Source organism: Pinus tabuliformis, chromosome 5_1 (assembly GCF_031772625.1).
Source record: "Pinus tabuliformis cultivar Carrire ecotype Pingquan chromosome 5_1, CPIR1, whole genome shotgun sequence".
Classification (NCBI taxonomy): domain Eukaryota; kingdom Viridiplantae; phylum Streptophyta; class Pinopsida; order Pinales; family Pinaceae; genus Pinus; species Pinus tabuliformis.
This window is the reverse complement of record NC_142305.1, coordinates 383,841,395-383,857,818: the sequence shown is the minus strand read 5'-3', so window position 1 is coordinate 383,857,818 and position 16,424 is coordinate 383,841,395.

Sequence of the window (16,424 nt, the reverse complement as noted above, 5' to 3'; positions counted from 1 at the left end):
TGTCCATGAAAACTTGATGTCTTCGTGGGTAGGAAAGTTCATAAACACTTGATTGAATGCATCCCCGAGTGTGCTTTGAACGGTGTCTTCGACTCTGCTCTCCTGGAAGCCTTTGTACCTATGCTGTTGAGAGGCATAAAAACACCTGTGATACCTGGAGACATAGAAACACTCATGAAAAACAATATGTCAGTCGAAAACCAAAATAAACTGAAGGACTACCATGCAACATACCTGTGTGACTAATCATGAAGGTTGCATAATTTTCACCCGGAAGCTGGGAGACTGACTGCAAAAATTGTGCAAGGCACAACCCAGGCTGTCAGGAGGCTAACTAACTACTGGAACTGTGCAATGCACAGTCCAACCTAGCCCACTGAGGACTGAAACTGCACAATGCGCAATTTCAGTAAGTAGTGACATGCAATTGGCAAACTGCATTGCACAGTTTTTGGTGCCAGTAGGACACTATCTCCAAGAATTGTGCAATGCAAGCCTGGAGGTCAGTGTTGGGCCAGAATTGCAATATTTCTGTAGGAAAGGTAGAGCCTTCACTTCTGGAAATGCGCAGTGCTAGCCGGGAAAGGTGCAGTCCAGGCCAAGGTATCCCAGACAGGCCGATGGGTGACTGAAAACATGAGAGGTCTGAATGCATGAGTGCAAACAAGAGTGAATGATCATACATGCAAACAACAAGTGCAGGATTCAAAAAATGGGAAAGCATGCATGTGTGTGAAGTGAGTCGTCGCAACAGTGACCGCCTGTGAAAAAGTAGTGTCATGCATGCGACAACAGTGAAATGCAAACGAAAACTGAAATGGTGCTTCTACAGGCTAACATGCATCAAAATGACAGCAATCGCTGATTGAAATCAAGTAGGAAACACTCACACAAAGTGAAGCACAAAAAGTGACAGAAATGTAGCAGGAGACATGAAAAGTGGGCTTAGCCCGAAACAACTAAGATGAATGTGCTGCTGAATCCTAGATGCAATGTGGGATGTCAGAGATGTAAGGTCAATGTGAGGAATGAGCTCTACAGCATCCAGTTGATGAGTTTTTGATAATATCGAGATTGTGACATGCATGAAACAAATCTAGGAAAAATGACACTTGGCGGGATGTTTCTGAAATGATCCTCGCATGTAACCTCCAAATGCTAAAATTAAATCCCTGAATCAAGGGATGCCTTTGCATGCTACCTTGGGAGAATCAGCCCATGCATGAAAATCAATTTTTCTCGGTCACGGAGGTAACCGATCAACCTAAAGGCACATGAAACAACTTGCTTGACTGACGGGAAAATTTGCGCATTTCTGGGAGGGAGCTAGGCTGGATGCCCAGAGGGATTAAGAAATTTCTAGGTTGAGCAGCTGACTGCCACCCAGAGGGATTGTGTAATTTCTGGGCTGAGCAGCTCCCTGCTGCCCAAAGGTATTGTACAATTTTTGGGTTGAGCAGTTGACTGTTGCCCAGAATTGCGCAATTTTTGGACTGAGCAGTCATGCTGGGACAAATTGCGCAGTTTTTCTAGTGAAGCTTGACATGCAAAATTGCACAATTCTGAGGCCCAGCAGGTTGCCAGTCAGGATTGCACAATTTCTGGAGGGAAGGTTGGTTCCCCTCCAGAATTGCACAATTTCTTGAGGGAGCTTCTCATCCTGTAGCTGGACCAAGTCCGGAGAAACAACATGTGAGGGGGATGCAACAAGCTGTCATGCACAGGCTAGAAATCTCCTAGAAAACCACAGAGGCTCATGTACTTGATAGTGCAAGACATGCTGCTGAGGATTGTTAGTAGGGAGGCTCCAAAACGAAGCTACGAAAAAATTTTGGAGGGTGGTTGTAGCCGCTACAACATGTTGATAGAGCTTCCAAGCCAAACTTGGCTGAAAACATGAAGGAAGCTATAGCCATGGAAAAGCGAGTTTTAGCTTTAGAAAAGAAAAATGAATTAGAAGAAAGAAAATCCAAAAATGTCACCTTCAGGGATGATTGAAAGAAGAAAGCCCCTAAAGACCCTTTTGATCTTGAAGGTCTGAAAAAGGTACTTAAAACCATGTCCAATGAAATGGTCAACATTAAAAAGCAGGTAGCTGAAAATTATAAGAAATCTTTTAGACCATTTAAAAGAAATCCCCCCTCTGATCCTAAACCTACAAATATAATATCTAATGCTGAATCAGATGCGGATGAAGAAGAAGTATCAACAACTAAAGAACAAACTGATGACGAAGAGATAGTTGAAGTACATGGAATGTGGGATTTCATTCTTCCTTTGTCAGATAATGAAGAATTAGAAGAAGATTTACCTGTTGCTACCAGAAGCAAGAGCACTGTTGATTTGCCACAAACAAATCAAAAATAGAAATCATCAGCTCTTGTTGTCAAAGATAAAGCAATAGGTAAGAAATATTCTCCCAAATCTACTCAAACATCTCCTCCTCAATCCAATTCTTTGCCTCCAGCCAAAACCTTGCTAGTTTCTGATGATATCGAATACAACATCGTCAAAGACATGAAGAAAACCAGAGATAATATCACATTTTATGAGCTTAGAAAGTTAAAACATTAGCAAAAGCTGTTGCTCAAAGAATTAAAAAAGGTCCGCACTTTTCCTCTTCCTGCTACTTTTATTTCCAAGGCTGCTCAAGAAATGGGTAGGCCTCCTAGTACTTCATCAGATAAAATGTGTTCAACTGATGTTGCTTTGATTGGTGGTAGATATAAATCACATACTCCTCCTTTTTTTTGACTTTTGAAGTATTTAATAAGAATTTTCACAATTGTTTAGTTGACTCTAGAACCTCATCCAACATTTTCCCAAAAACGGTTTGTGCAAGATTGAATGTTGTACCCCATAAATATGTTGTCTGCATTGTATAGTTAGATCGAATGCAAGTCAAAGTCATAGGAGAAATCAATCAGGTTACCATTAGACTCTCATCTAACCTGAAAGTATGTCAAGTGATTGACGTTCTTGTCGCGGATATTCTTGAATTCTACGGCTTGATCCTTATTAGAGATTAGTTTAGAAAGCTTCATGGTTGTTTCGCAACATACTAGTCTCATATGTGGCTTCCTTACAATGGTAAGCCAAATCAAATAAGATTTGATCGTGAGAAACATTTAAAGTATATCGTGACTGAACTGGAAGGAGAAAATGAACCTGTTGCACACAATAGTAATATCATTGGAAATTATTCAGTTGAATCATTTTTGGGAAATTTTAATGCACACACTTCATCATTTTTGGAAAATTTTTTTACTTCACAGATCGAATTTTTTTTGCAAACAGATTCTTCTAAATGCATCAATTTTGTAGATAAACCTTTAGTCAATTATTTATTTTGGAAATTATTTTTTGATGGATCTAAATCTAGTGATAGGGATGGGGTAGGTTGCATATTGGTTAGTCCCAAAGGAGAGAAAACTATGTTGGCATGCAGACTTGAATTTGAATGCACGAATAATACTGTTGAGTATGAGGCATTAGTTCAAGGATTGTATAAAGCCATAGGCATTGATATCAAATACCTTCAAGTCTTTGGAGATTCGGATATTGTAATTAAACAGGTAAGGAATACTATTCATTGTCTTTCTGGACATTTAAAACATTATCAATCATTAGTCCAGGGCCTCACCTCACATTTCCTAGCGTTTAACATTTCTCCAATTCGAAGACTTCAAAATGCAAGTGCTGATCTTTTGGCTAATGTTGCATCCAAGCTCATACCACCAAGAGATTATAGTCCTGATCGATTTTCTATAGAATTAATTTGCATACCTTCTATTCCCGATAACATCACCAATTAGCGAGTTTTTAATGATAATTTAGATATCATAAATTTTCTAAAATCCAAAGGCTCATTTGATGACCAGATAATAAATGAAGACCAACATGATAACTGGCTCAAACAAAAAACATGTGTAAATCTGTTATGAAACCAGCTCACAAAAAGATATAAAAGAGAGATCAACGCCTTCAAAATAAGCCTCTTCGAGGGGGCAACCTCTTTTACATTACACAAATGAATAATTCTTGGATGATACAAATGAAAAGACCTCCTTTCTATATATAGGAGTCTAAGGGGTCATAATATAATCAGAGTTGACATAACAATAATAATGTAAGGGCAGAAATAAAAACAATGGGCTTCTGTGGGGCACAACAATAACAATATGGAGACTACATGGGCACAACAATATAATAAGGGGGTTACACTGATAACAATAAGGGGTTACACTATTAGTATAGGGAACTAACATGCCCCTCTTCTTCAAAAAGTGTTGTCCTCAGTGCTTGAGTAGTTCTTGATGCTTCTATATAAAATTATTGTCCTCCCATGTGGAATCTTCAGTGGCTAAGTACTTCCACTTGATGAGATACTTTGAAATTGATCAATTTCATAGCTGTTAGGTTCTTGTTTATGTGACTGCTCTAGGTTCCAATATGATTTTTCCTTCCTTGTCAAGTTCTGGCAATATTGTTTGAACTGGGATCTTCTCATTATGTAAGGTCGCCATTTCTTAAGTGCATGTAGTTTTTCCAACATTTCCTTCTCATAAATAGCTTTGTGTAAATACTTTCCTTTTATTGGATGACTTTCAAAAGCAATGGATCTTTCTTCTTGCGTTAAAACATCACCAATTCCATTTCCTGATGCATCATATTCCACAATGAAGGTTTTTGTGAAGTCTGGCGTAGCTAAGACCGGTGCTTGGCACATCGCCTTCATTGCTTTTGGAGTCCATGAAAATGCACCTTTCTTCAATAATGTTGTTTTCAAAATGTCTTCAGTATTCATTCTTATTTGATGATATCCTGAATGAAGATCCAACTTGGTGAAGTAAATTAATCCATGCAATTCATCCAATAATTCATCAATGACAGGAATGGGAAATTTATCCTTAATAGTGAGTTTGTTGAGCTCTCTATAATCCAGACACATGTTCCATGACCCATCCTTCTTGTGCATCAATACTACTGGAGCAGAGAAAGAACTTTGACTAGGTTGAATTATACCAGCCTCTAGCATTTCTGCAACCATATGTTCAATTTCACTCTTTTGGGCATATGGATATCTGTAAGGCCTGATGTTTGGAGGAACACTTCCTGGAATCAAATGAATAGAATGATCATGATCACGAATAGGTGGGAAGTCTTTGGGATTCTTAAATACCTTTGAATGATTGTCCAAGACTTTTTGGAGATTTGGAGAAATAGATGATTTCGATGTGGGAACCTCTAGCGAACATAATTGTGCAATTACGCCTTGTTTTTCTCTATTTAGAAGATTTGTCATTTTTTTAGAGTTGATTATCTTTCCTAGTTTCCCTGTGATACCCCTTAATTCAACTTCCTTTCCTTCCAAAGAAAATTTCATGAAAAGTTCTTGAAAATTAAAAGCTATTGTACCCAAGGATTGTAGCCATTTGACTCCTAGTACAACATCAACACCACCCAATGGAATGGAAAGAAATGCGCTATTCAATACATATTCTCCCATGGATAGATTGATATTATAGAAATTTCGAGAGAAATTTATGGTTCCTCCACTTGAAATGATCATTTGACAATGTGGTGCTAGATATAGGAAGCAATTCAATTCATTGTCTATCTTACAATGAATAAAATTATGGGTACTTCCCGAATCAATCAACACTATTACCTTTTCATTCTTGATATGTCCTTCTATATTGATAGTTTGAGGAGTGGTAATTCCATCCAATGCATTACAAGATATAGTTGGATTCATTTCTTGATGCTTGATGTGATCTTTTTCTTCTTGAACCTTTTTATTCTTGATATGTCCTTCTATCTTGAGAGTTTGAGGAGTGGTAATTCTTGCCAATGCTTTACAAGATATGGTCGGATTCATTTCTTCTTTCTCGGGGTTGGTTCCTGGTGTATATCCTCTTCTTTTGATGTTTCTTGATCCTTTTCTTCGTCCTCTTCACAAGCTATGTCAAATAATTTCTTCTCAGCACACTTATGACCTTTAGTGTACTTGCTATCACAACTGTAACAAAGCCCTTTTTCTCTTCTTTCTTCCAATTGTTGTCGTGTAAACCTTTTAGGTTGTGGAAGGCTAGGAGAAAAAACACTTCCGTATTTATAGTTGTGAGTGGTAGGATTCCTTGTTTCCATAATTCCGCTTTCAATTTTTCTTACCAACCTGAATCCCTTCTCCATTGAATCAGGTTCCCAAAGACGAACCTCATGTTGAATGTTATCCTTTAAAGTCCCTATGAAGACATCAATCATTTGCTTCTATGGAATATCATTTACCCTTATATTCAATTTTTGGAAGTCCTCAATGTTCTCTGCCATTGAACTCTTTTTTTTGAGATTTATTAATTGGCTAAAGAAGGTGTTACTCTTTGTATCCTCATAATGTTCTATCATTTCTTCCGTGAAAATTGACCAAGTGATAAGTGCTTTACGAGAAAAAAGCCCTTTATACCATAAAAATTGATTCAGTTCTGAATATAAATATGCAATATGTACCTTTTGTAACAGTTGCACCTCATGTATATCGAAATATTGCTCCATCTGTAGTATCCAATTTACCGGATCTTTGCCATCAAACTTCCTCATATCATTTTTTCTTGATTTTAGGAGCTCAATATTGAATCTTCTGTATCTCTGTTATTTTAGATCTCTAAGGTCTGAAATTGCATCCTATGGTAACCCTCTGAGTTCTCTTTCAAACCCCACAAGTTTGATCAATATTGGATTCTTCAAGGAAGAGTTATGCCCAATCTCCCGCGATGACCTAATTATAGACTAGTTTAGTAGATTGAACGTGTACGATGTGCAATGTGTCACTGTTTCAACCTTAGGTTTGGAAAATGGTACCCAACAAACTAAAGTCCATTTTGTTTCTATCACTTTTTAAGGAATTTGAATCAGATTCTCTAAGAGAGAGTTATGACAATTTTCCCAAGGTTGCCTATTTGGGATGTAATTCGGGAGCCTGCGGAAACCCTAAATATCTTGGACTATATCTCCGAAAATATAGAGAAAGAAGATTTGAAATTCGGGCCCTAGCTTCACCACGTTTTTGGCTCAAATGTGTTTTAATTTCAGAGCCTGCCATTTTGTAGAAAAATAATTATAGCGAAAATTCCACGATGACCTGTTTGAGGTTGAATTCTGGAGCTTGCAAAAACTCTAACTTCCTCAGATTAGATCGCCAAAAATGTAGCGAGACAAGATGTACAATTCAAACCTGAAGTTTAGAGAGCTTTTGTCACAAATGGGTTTTTTTGTTAGCTCCTGAAACATCGCAGAAAAATAGTTATAGCGAAAATTCCACGATGACCTGTTTGGAGCAATGAAACCCTAGAATCCAAAGCTTTGATACCAAATGTTATGAAACCAGCTCACAAAAAGATAGAAAAGAGAGATTAACACCTTCAAAATAAGCCTCTTCGAGGGGGTAACCTCCTTTACATTACAAAATGAATAATTCTTGGATGATGCCTTGTGCCTGATGTGGTGTTGCTTCATGAGATCTTCGATCATATTTGATGTGAATTGTGTCCCATGATCAGTGACCAACTCTCTTGGAAAACCAAACTTGTAGAATATGTTATCCCCTAGAAACTCAACAACCTTCTGCTCAGTTTTTGCCTTAAATTATTTTGTTTCAACCCATTTAGTCAGGTAATCAAAGCATACAATGATATACTTATTTTGTCTTGATGGGGGATCAATGTGCCCAATGAAATCCATGCCCCACTTATCAAATGGCTCTAGAGTCACTTGAGGTTGTACGGGAATTTCATCCTTAGATGCGGGCTTACCCATCCTTTGGCACTGATCACACTTGGTGGTGTACCTCCATGCATCTTGATTTAAAGTGGGATAGTAGTAACTTGCTTGTAGAACTTTGAAGGTTGTCCTCTTAGAAGCAAAGTGGCCTCCACAAGGTCCATCATTGCATGCTGAGAGGATGTCAAATACCTCCTCTTCCCTCACACATCTCCTTAGGATCTGATCTAGCCCTAATAAGAAAATATTTCCTCCAATCCAGGTGAATGGGGAACTTTTCCTAACAATCTTGCTTTTCTCCTTGGAGGAGAGATTAGGAGAGAACCTCCTAGCAAATAAGTAGTTGGTTATATAAACAAACCAAGGAAAAATCACTAAGATGGAAAACATATTTTCATATGGGAGTTGATCATCTACAACTTCTTCCTTTTCTGCAGACAATGTTAGTCTTGACAAGAAATTTGTAACCACATTCTCTTTCCCTGGTTTGTTAATAATCGTTAAATCAAATTGCTACAATAATAATAACCATCTAATTATCCTAGCATTGACATTAGGTTTATTCATTAAATACTTAATGGCTACAAGATCAGTGCGAACATAAGTTTGATAACTAGTGATGTAATGCCTAAACTTGTCCAAGGAATGTACCACAACCAAGAGTTCATTTTCAATGACTGTATAATTTAACTCAACTTTAGAAAGGTTCTTAGTGATGAAATAGATAGCATAAGGAAATTAGTCTTCCACTTGTCCTAGGGCAGCCCCTACAACTTTATTTGATGCATCTGTGTGTATATAGAAAGGTAATGCCCAGTTGGGACCTCTAAGGATGGGTATAGTGGTTAGCTTTTCTTTTAGCACTTTAGAGGTTTCTTGACAGTTATTTGTCCAACAAAAGTCTGAATCTTTTTCCAGCAGTCCAAACAAAGGTGAACTTAGTTTACTAAAGTCTTTAATGAACCTTCTATAATACCCAGCTAATCCAAGGAAGCTTCAAACATTTCTTTGTTTTTTAGGGATAGGGACCCTTTTGATGATGGAAATTTTGTTTGGGTCAACCTGTATCCATTGCTTGGATATGGAATGCCTAAGGAGAGTCCCTGCATTCATGAAAATTTTTACATTTCTCATGACTTAATGAAAGATTCATTTCAATGGATTTCCTTAAGACTTTACACAGATTAGAAAGAGCTTCCTAGAAGTCACATCCCTAAGGAGTGAACTCATCCATGTATATCTCAATAATGTCCTGAACAAGTTCAACAAAGATACTTAGAACTGCCCTTTGGAAGGTACCAGGGGCATTGCGCAAACCTAATGGAAGGGCCCTATAGGAAAATATACCCCAAGGGCATGTGAATGTGGTCTTATCTTGGTCCTCAAGGCTGATCTGTATTTGGATGTACCCACTAAATCCATCTAGAAAGGAGAAGAATTTATCCCCTGCAAGGCCATATAGGACTTGGTCAATGAAGGGAAAAGGGAAATGGTCATTCTTTATAAGCTTGTGTTGTACTGTTCAACAACCCCCCCTATTTATTGATTTAATAGTTAATATTCTATTAATAAATGGGGACCCTTTAAAAATTCACCCAAAAAAATAGCAAATAAGAGCTCCTTTCTTTTTTGAATTATTAGAAATAAAATTTTGAAAAACTCAAGATATCAAGCCAAAATCCCTTCGTGACTAGGAATTCTCGCTTTATCACAAATAGTTGAACCTTGCATAACAAAGGTTAATTTACAACCGAAATCCGTGAATTGCGATAAAGAGGATCACCGTAGTAGACTTATGGTATCATTAAACTTTTCATTAAAACAAAGGCTTAAAGCACTTCTTACAAAATAAAGTACCTATAGCAATCACATAGCGGCATTCATAAAAGTACAAACAAGCAAAACCTTTAGGATATGCGATTTGCAATATTGTGACATGACAAGTCAAGCGCTCATCACAACGTGACTCTTATACAAAGGCCAAACTTGAGAACCATGAAAAATTGCAAAATACGATATGACCTCGACCCGATAGAATTATGAGAAAATTTTTATAACTTAGATCAGGTTCGGCTCATAGTAAAAAGTCACTTTATGCAATAATTATTCATTCAAACGAAATGCGCTCAAAAGGATAAAAGGTATGCCACTCGCATCACATATCACAAAATACTAAATAATTTCAAAATAATACATAACCGATTTTGCGATTTGCGATACTGCGATAATGTTATCGCAATCGCATAATTGGTATCGTATGCTCTAACAAATCAACTTGAAATACCACTTACCAATTTGCGATACAATGGTTTAAATGAGTAATAAAGGAAATAATGATAAGACTTGGTGTGTAATTAATAAGTTTTAATGGCATTTATGTTTAAAATGGCTCAATGTGATTTGATATCTTTCATCTATATTTTCAAATAAAAGATTCTTCCTTGTCATCTTTCAGAATTAACTGTATCATTGCATTTTTACTGTCATTTTCACTCTGTGTGTTTATCCAATAATCTCCATTGCTCAATTTCAGGGAACCTCCAAAGGAAACAACGTTTGAAAAGATGGCGAAGAAAGGAAAAGCTACTACGTCTGAGAAATCAGACATGACCCCACTCTTCTCTGATACCACCTGCAACAAAGACAGAGGAAACACATTGTGGGAAGCCATGTATAACTTACTGGAAGAAGAGAAACCAAGACCACTAGAAACTAAGGTGATAGTTGATGCCGAAGAATCATCTGACGCTTCCTACTTTGAGGCAGCATGTTCATTTTTACATAGAATAGCTGCAAGGCCCAAGATATTACCATACACAGATATGGTGAAATGGGTGATTGATAATGTGAATATTTCATATAGAACTTTTTGAAATTCAAGACATGAGGTCATGGGGTCTTTCACGCCAGAAAATTTGCGCCAAATGTACCATCTACCAAAGCCTCAAAATCTCTATGATAAATATTTCCTTGAATTTTTTTCTAAAGAGAACAAGGACCCATTGGATGCTACACAGAACTGGAGGTTAGGCTTAGGAAAATTCAAATGGGAGAAATCCGGTATGTACCCAATTTCATTCCTCTCGGATCCGCATAGTTTTGCAGCTGCGATGATGTGTAGATTATTTTGGAAGGCTGATAGTACCAAATTTTCTATAGAGCGGATTTCATTGATTGATGTAGTAGTTAACGCAATGATTATCAATTGGAGTCATATTTTGTAAAATAATTTAGCTATGGCTATTAGGGAATATAGGAAAAAGAGAAATATCTCATCAAGAACTATTCCCCCTTTTTATATGAGCGCTTATGTAATGGACGCCATTTATTTTTGCTCAATTTCCAAACATGGGTTGGAAGTGGACTGCACATAACCCTCTCCCCATCCATGTGTATCATAAAATCTTGTGGGACTCCCAATTCAGTGCCCATTTTTAACAAATTTTCCAAGGTATTATGTTACCTATTTATAAAACCATTTTTTATAAAACATACAAAAGTTGGCTCCACATCAGCTCAAACAGGGACGATTCTAGTTATTGACCTAGACAAGTAATGGGAGCAATTCAATCAGAAACTCCACACATGCACAAGTCTTGAGGAGACATCTAGATTTCAGACCCCCAAATAGACTCAACGGGGAAAAAATCTAGAGACAACAGGGCAAGAAGCCACAAATACTCAAGATATTGAGGTTATCCCGACTTTCCCCACTTCTGAAATTGTCTTAAAAATTGAAGAAATACCTCCACTCGACATATTTTACAACCCTACACATAAGGCCGTGATAAAAAGACAAAGAAATAAGAGACATAATGGCTATTGCAACTGTTGAGAATGAATCAATGGAAGTAGTATGGAAAGACACTCTTGTTGATCCAACTGAGAGACCTTACAAAGTTGTCACAATTTACAGGTGCCTATGCCACCGTAACCATTGATAAAGAAACATAGGTTCAACTGCTACTTAAAGAAAAAGAACAGAGAATAAAGTTGCTGGAACAACAACTGGAACAAGAGAATCCAAGTACTAATTGGCAAGCAGAACAACAGGTAACTCAACTTCAAGTGAAATTCAAGCAAATGAGGTTACAACACTAGGCAAGTATGTCAGAGAAAGACTCACATATTTTCCAAATGCAGGCCATGGTAGACAGATTCAAAGATAACCCTCAAACAGATGAGTTCATTAAAGATGCGATCACGCTAAATTCCCTATTAACACAACAACAAGAGATGTTCTGCCGAAAAATCTCTCAGATCAATCCATACTTTGAAGCAAGTAATAAATTGAAAAATCAAGTGATTGATCTAATAAATGAATATGAAGAAATCCATAAAAAGATTTCGAAATTTATTGCCTGGAAGGAATTTGATGAGGGAAGAAAGGCTGATCTACCAAAGATAGAAGAATCCCATAAAGACATTCTATTTGCAGATTGGGATACACAAATAAAGTAGGGAGAAAGGGCAACAACGATAGTAGTAGGTACAACAAACAACATAATTGAGGCCGTTAATGAAAATCTTCACAGTGCCAACCTTGTCAAAGAATGCATACCAAGGGCTCTCCCAGATATCAAACAACTAGAACAACAATGGAAAGAAACAACTCAAACCAAAGAGGAAGCAATCAAAAAGTTGAACAAACTTGATTGGGAGACATATTGGCAGTGTTTGGTAAAACCAAATAGCTAGTGGATGAATCTACAATGCTTTACTAGTTCTGCACAAAAAATGGTGCCAACTCTCTCAGATGCCATATTTACAGGACAGTTAAAATCTATAATCGACCAGCCGCCCCAGGTTAAACCAATGACGGATATCTGCAATCTCAAGGATCAAGTGGCCGGCTAAGATAATTCAAAATTGAAAGAAGCTTGTCATCAATTATTTTCTATTTTTAGTTTTTATTTTTGCTTACTCTGAGGAAGGTTATTGGAAACCTCCTCAGATTTTTTTGTAATAATCTATTTTTGAAACACATAGTATAGTATTTAAACCCCTTTCATGCATTTAGAGATGGGTCCAGGATTTTTATCAAAAACACTTTGCTATACATTGCACTTCAGTATTTTTGTGAAGGTTTTGATGAAATAATTAGAACATGATCTAATTTTCTTGAATATCGAAGCATACTCTACTGAAATTGCACTTTTGTACTCTTAGAGTGTATTTGATTGGATGAAAGTGGATCAATATTGCTGATCCCATGAGCAGGAACTTTCATATATGGTACTTTTATCTTATGGTCGTGTTCTATTTATGAATTAGCAATAATTTTTCTTATATTTTGTTATGTAGGAAATCTGAGTTATATCTCTACATTATTGCACTTTTGTATGATGTTTCACCTATAATTCTTTATTGAATACACACACAATCACTGTATGTGATAAAGTTTTCTCAATTGTTTTGTGTAACTATTTAGCCAAAACAATTATAATTCACGATTTAATTTGTTTTAGCAGTTGAATAATCTTCATTACCAGTTGCTTTGAGACATCTCTGTAGATTGCATATTATTCCAGAGTATATTTATATTAAGATAATGTTAAAATAATATAGATGCATGTGTTTATTGTTTAGATTAGATCATTTTACTTCAATCATTCTTCGTTATATCTTATATCACTCCAACATCATTATCAAATCAATCCTCTCTAGGAAATTGGTCCCATTATCCCCAGCCGAAGCCACTACACCAAACAGAAAAGGAATTTCTTTTAAGGTATGGTTTGGGTGGTTATCCCCCTTGTTTCCGCACCAAATTTCAAGTCATCCAACATTTTGGTGCTAGAAGGAGGGCCATGGATGTGAATGGAAAGAAAATATAAATCAGAAATCTATTTTAAGAGTAAAACTCCTTCACCATCACATCCAACTTCTTGGTCACATTCCAAATATCCAAATCCAAAACGTGAAGTTGTGAAAAAGTCCTTACAATCCAATAGTGTTTCTTCAAAGAAATCAGATCACCCTTCATCTGCAAAACTCCCAAAGTTCAGTCTTTAATTCATAAATTACAAGGAATTTATCTGTCCCAAGAAGAATCTGAATTATCTCAAGCCAATGTTTCTTCACATTTTCGTTCCTCTCGAAGACTAACTAGAGCATAGAGTGAAAATTTTGGAATTCCTCCATTTGAATTTCCTCTACCTCCTCCTCGATGAAAAATAATAAATTAGAGTCTGAAACTCATAGTGAGATCCTTTCATTATCACCACAAACTCCCTCATTCATTCCAAATCCTTCATCACAAATTTAATCATCCACCTCACCATCTCAGATCGTGATTTACACTGGTAGAGGAGCACAATCTTCCCCTACCCAATCACCTTCAACCAATGGTGCACCTTCTTCCACACAAATACCCATAATGACTCAAAGACCATGGAAAAATCTAGGAGCCATTCAAATGGAAGGACCATTGCATCCATTGAAATGGTTACCATAATTCAATCCCGATGATGGTCTTCCTACTGAAGAACACATAAACAACTTCATGTTGTCCATAAATCTAAATGGAGTTGTAGAATAAGACACAGTTGTACGATTATTCTCTTATACTTTACAAGGATCAGCAAGGATCCTAGTACTTTTCATTACCATCTGGTTCCATTGATAGTTGGAATGTATTTCAGGAACAGTCCCTAACCAAGTTTGGAGATGACTGCTCAATGACTACTCTTGTTAATGATCTCTCCAACTTGAAAGCTGAATCTAAAGAACTAGTTAAGGACTTCAATTCCCTTTTTAACAAATTATTAAACAAAATTCCAGTGGCATCTAGGCCAAGCACTGAAGTTAAGAATGAATGGTACATTTCTGCTCCTCCATGAAATGCAGCTATTTTTGTTGTGTTGACGGTGTTGGACCTACCAACATGTCAAGGGATATCCCCGGTATGAAGTCCCAATTAGACATCAGATCATTTGGTGTAGGAGTCCTAGTAGTGGGTCGTACGGTAATTGACCGCGATATCTCACAGAGGCAAGTAAGATGTCCCTATTGGTAGAAAGGGTGTGACAGTTGCAGTAAGACAAGGAAGGTGCATGGATGGTTCTAACACATGGAGAGTCAAGTGAGTGCACCCCTTGGAAACCGTAATAGTATGCGGCTTGGAGGGAACACACGAGCGAAGATGCATCACAAATTGGAAAGCAAGTTAGCTAACAATCCAAAGTGATGGTTAAACCAATCAACACATTTCAGTAAGATTCATACATACTTATACAGAATAGTCCATACATGCACGCGTAAGAAAATAGATACATATACCATTTAGAGTAAACAAGGTAGCTGGAATATAATATGACATATGCATGAAACGTGCTGGCTCTAGTATATTAAGAAGTGTAAGTTCCAGTCATACAATACATCCATGTCTGACCACTAGTTCCGATAGCATAATGTTACAGCCACAATCACCCGCTCCTCCAAAGAGTTATACTAGCTCTGCGCAATGGAGAAGCCAAATCGCATTACAATACTATACAAGCTCTCTCTAAGATAGTCTTATCGGAAGCTTGGCTGATAAAAAGCATCTATAATGAGTTATGAGGGACTATTTATAGCAAAGGGTGGGGTGACCCTTGACATTCCCCTTTGTGACCATTCATCTATCCTCATGACTCTTCAACTACTCTATGACTGTTACATTCAACAATTGACACTTGAACTTCCACTTGACAAGACGTTACATTACAATGCACATGTACCCATGTGAGACAAAATGGCTTGACCAAGCCATGCAAGACATCACTAAGACTCAGATCGTTGTGGTGAGACCAACTCTTTGACATCCTTGTGATGGTCGATGGTGGCGAACTGATGCCAAGCTTGGTTGTCTGTGATGGTGTTTGTGTGCTCAATGGTGACATCCTGCTGAAAGCGAACAATTGCCTCCATTGCATCCGAGTACATTGCTATGGCTTATCTGTCCAACTCGTTTGACAATATGCGCATCACTGTCTTGGTGCAGCTGGATCAACAACACACTGATGGATGGTGTTTGTGATGATCTTAGAGTGTGTGTTGGTGACCATTCACATCAACTTGTCAAGATACATGTTGAGCTCCAGTCAGACTTGCTTCTTTTCTTCGCCTCGGTGAGTGTGCCAAATGGGTGGGATCGCATGCGTGCACACAATGACAAGCATGTTTCTAAATTTCCCTACATGCGATCAACAACACCGCTCACCTTGTTTGCTTTGTGTTAGCTGCTGGGATGGATCTATAACTTGAATGGGCGTAGTTTCATCCTTCTGTGCATGTTGCACCCCTGCTGTACCTGTTCCTACTGCAACTCATTCTCTCGTTTTCCTTGAGTTGCTGCTTTAGCACATGAAACCCCTTCTCTGTTAATTTCTCTGCCCTCACACGGTCATCTTGTCATGTCGTCACCTCATAGCCTCAATCTCCAAAGCCGCTTTCATCATGAGTGGATGTACTTTGAACTTGCAGCTTTGTTCCACCTCTATGTTGTCAACAACCTTCCTATTGCATTCGTCGTGTGTAGGTGTGCTGTCTTCTGTTGCCGCTAATGGCGTTGCTCATTGTAATGCTGCTACCATATCATCTTTATGTTCTTGTCCATGAAAAACTTGATGTCTTCGTGGGTAGGCAAGTTCATAGACACTTTA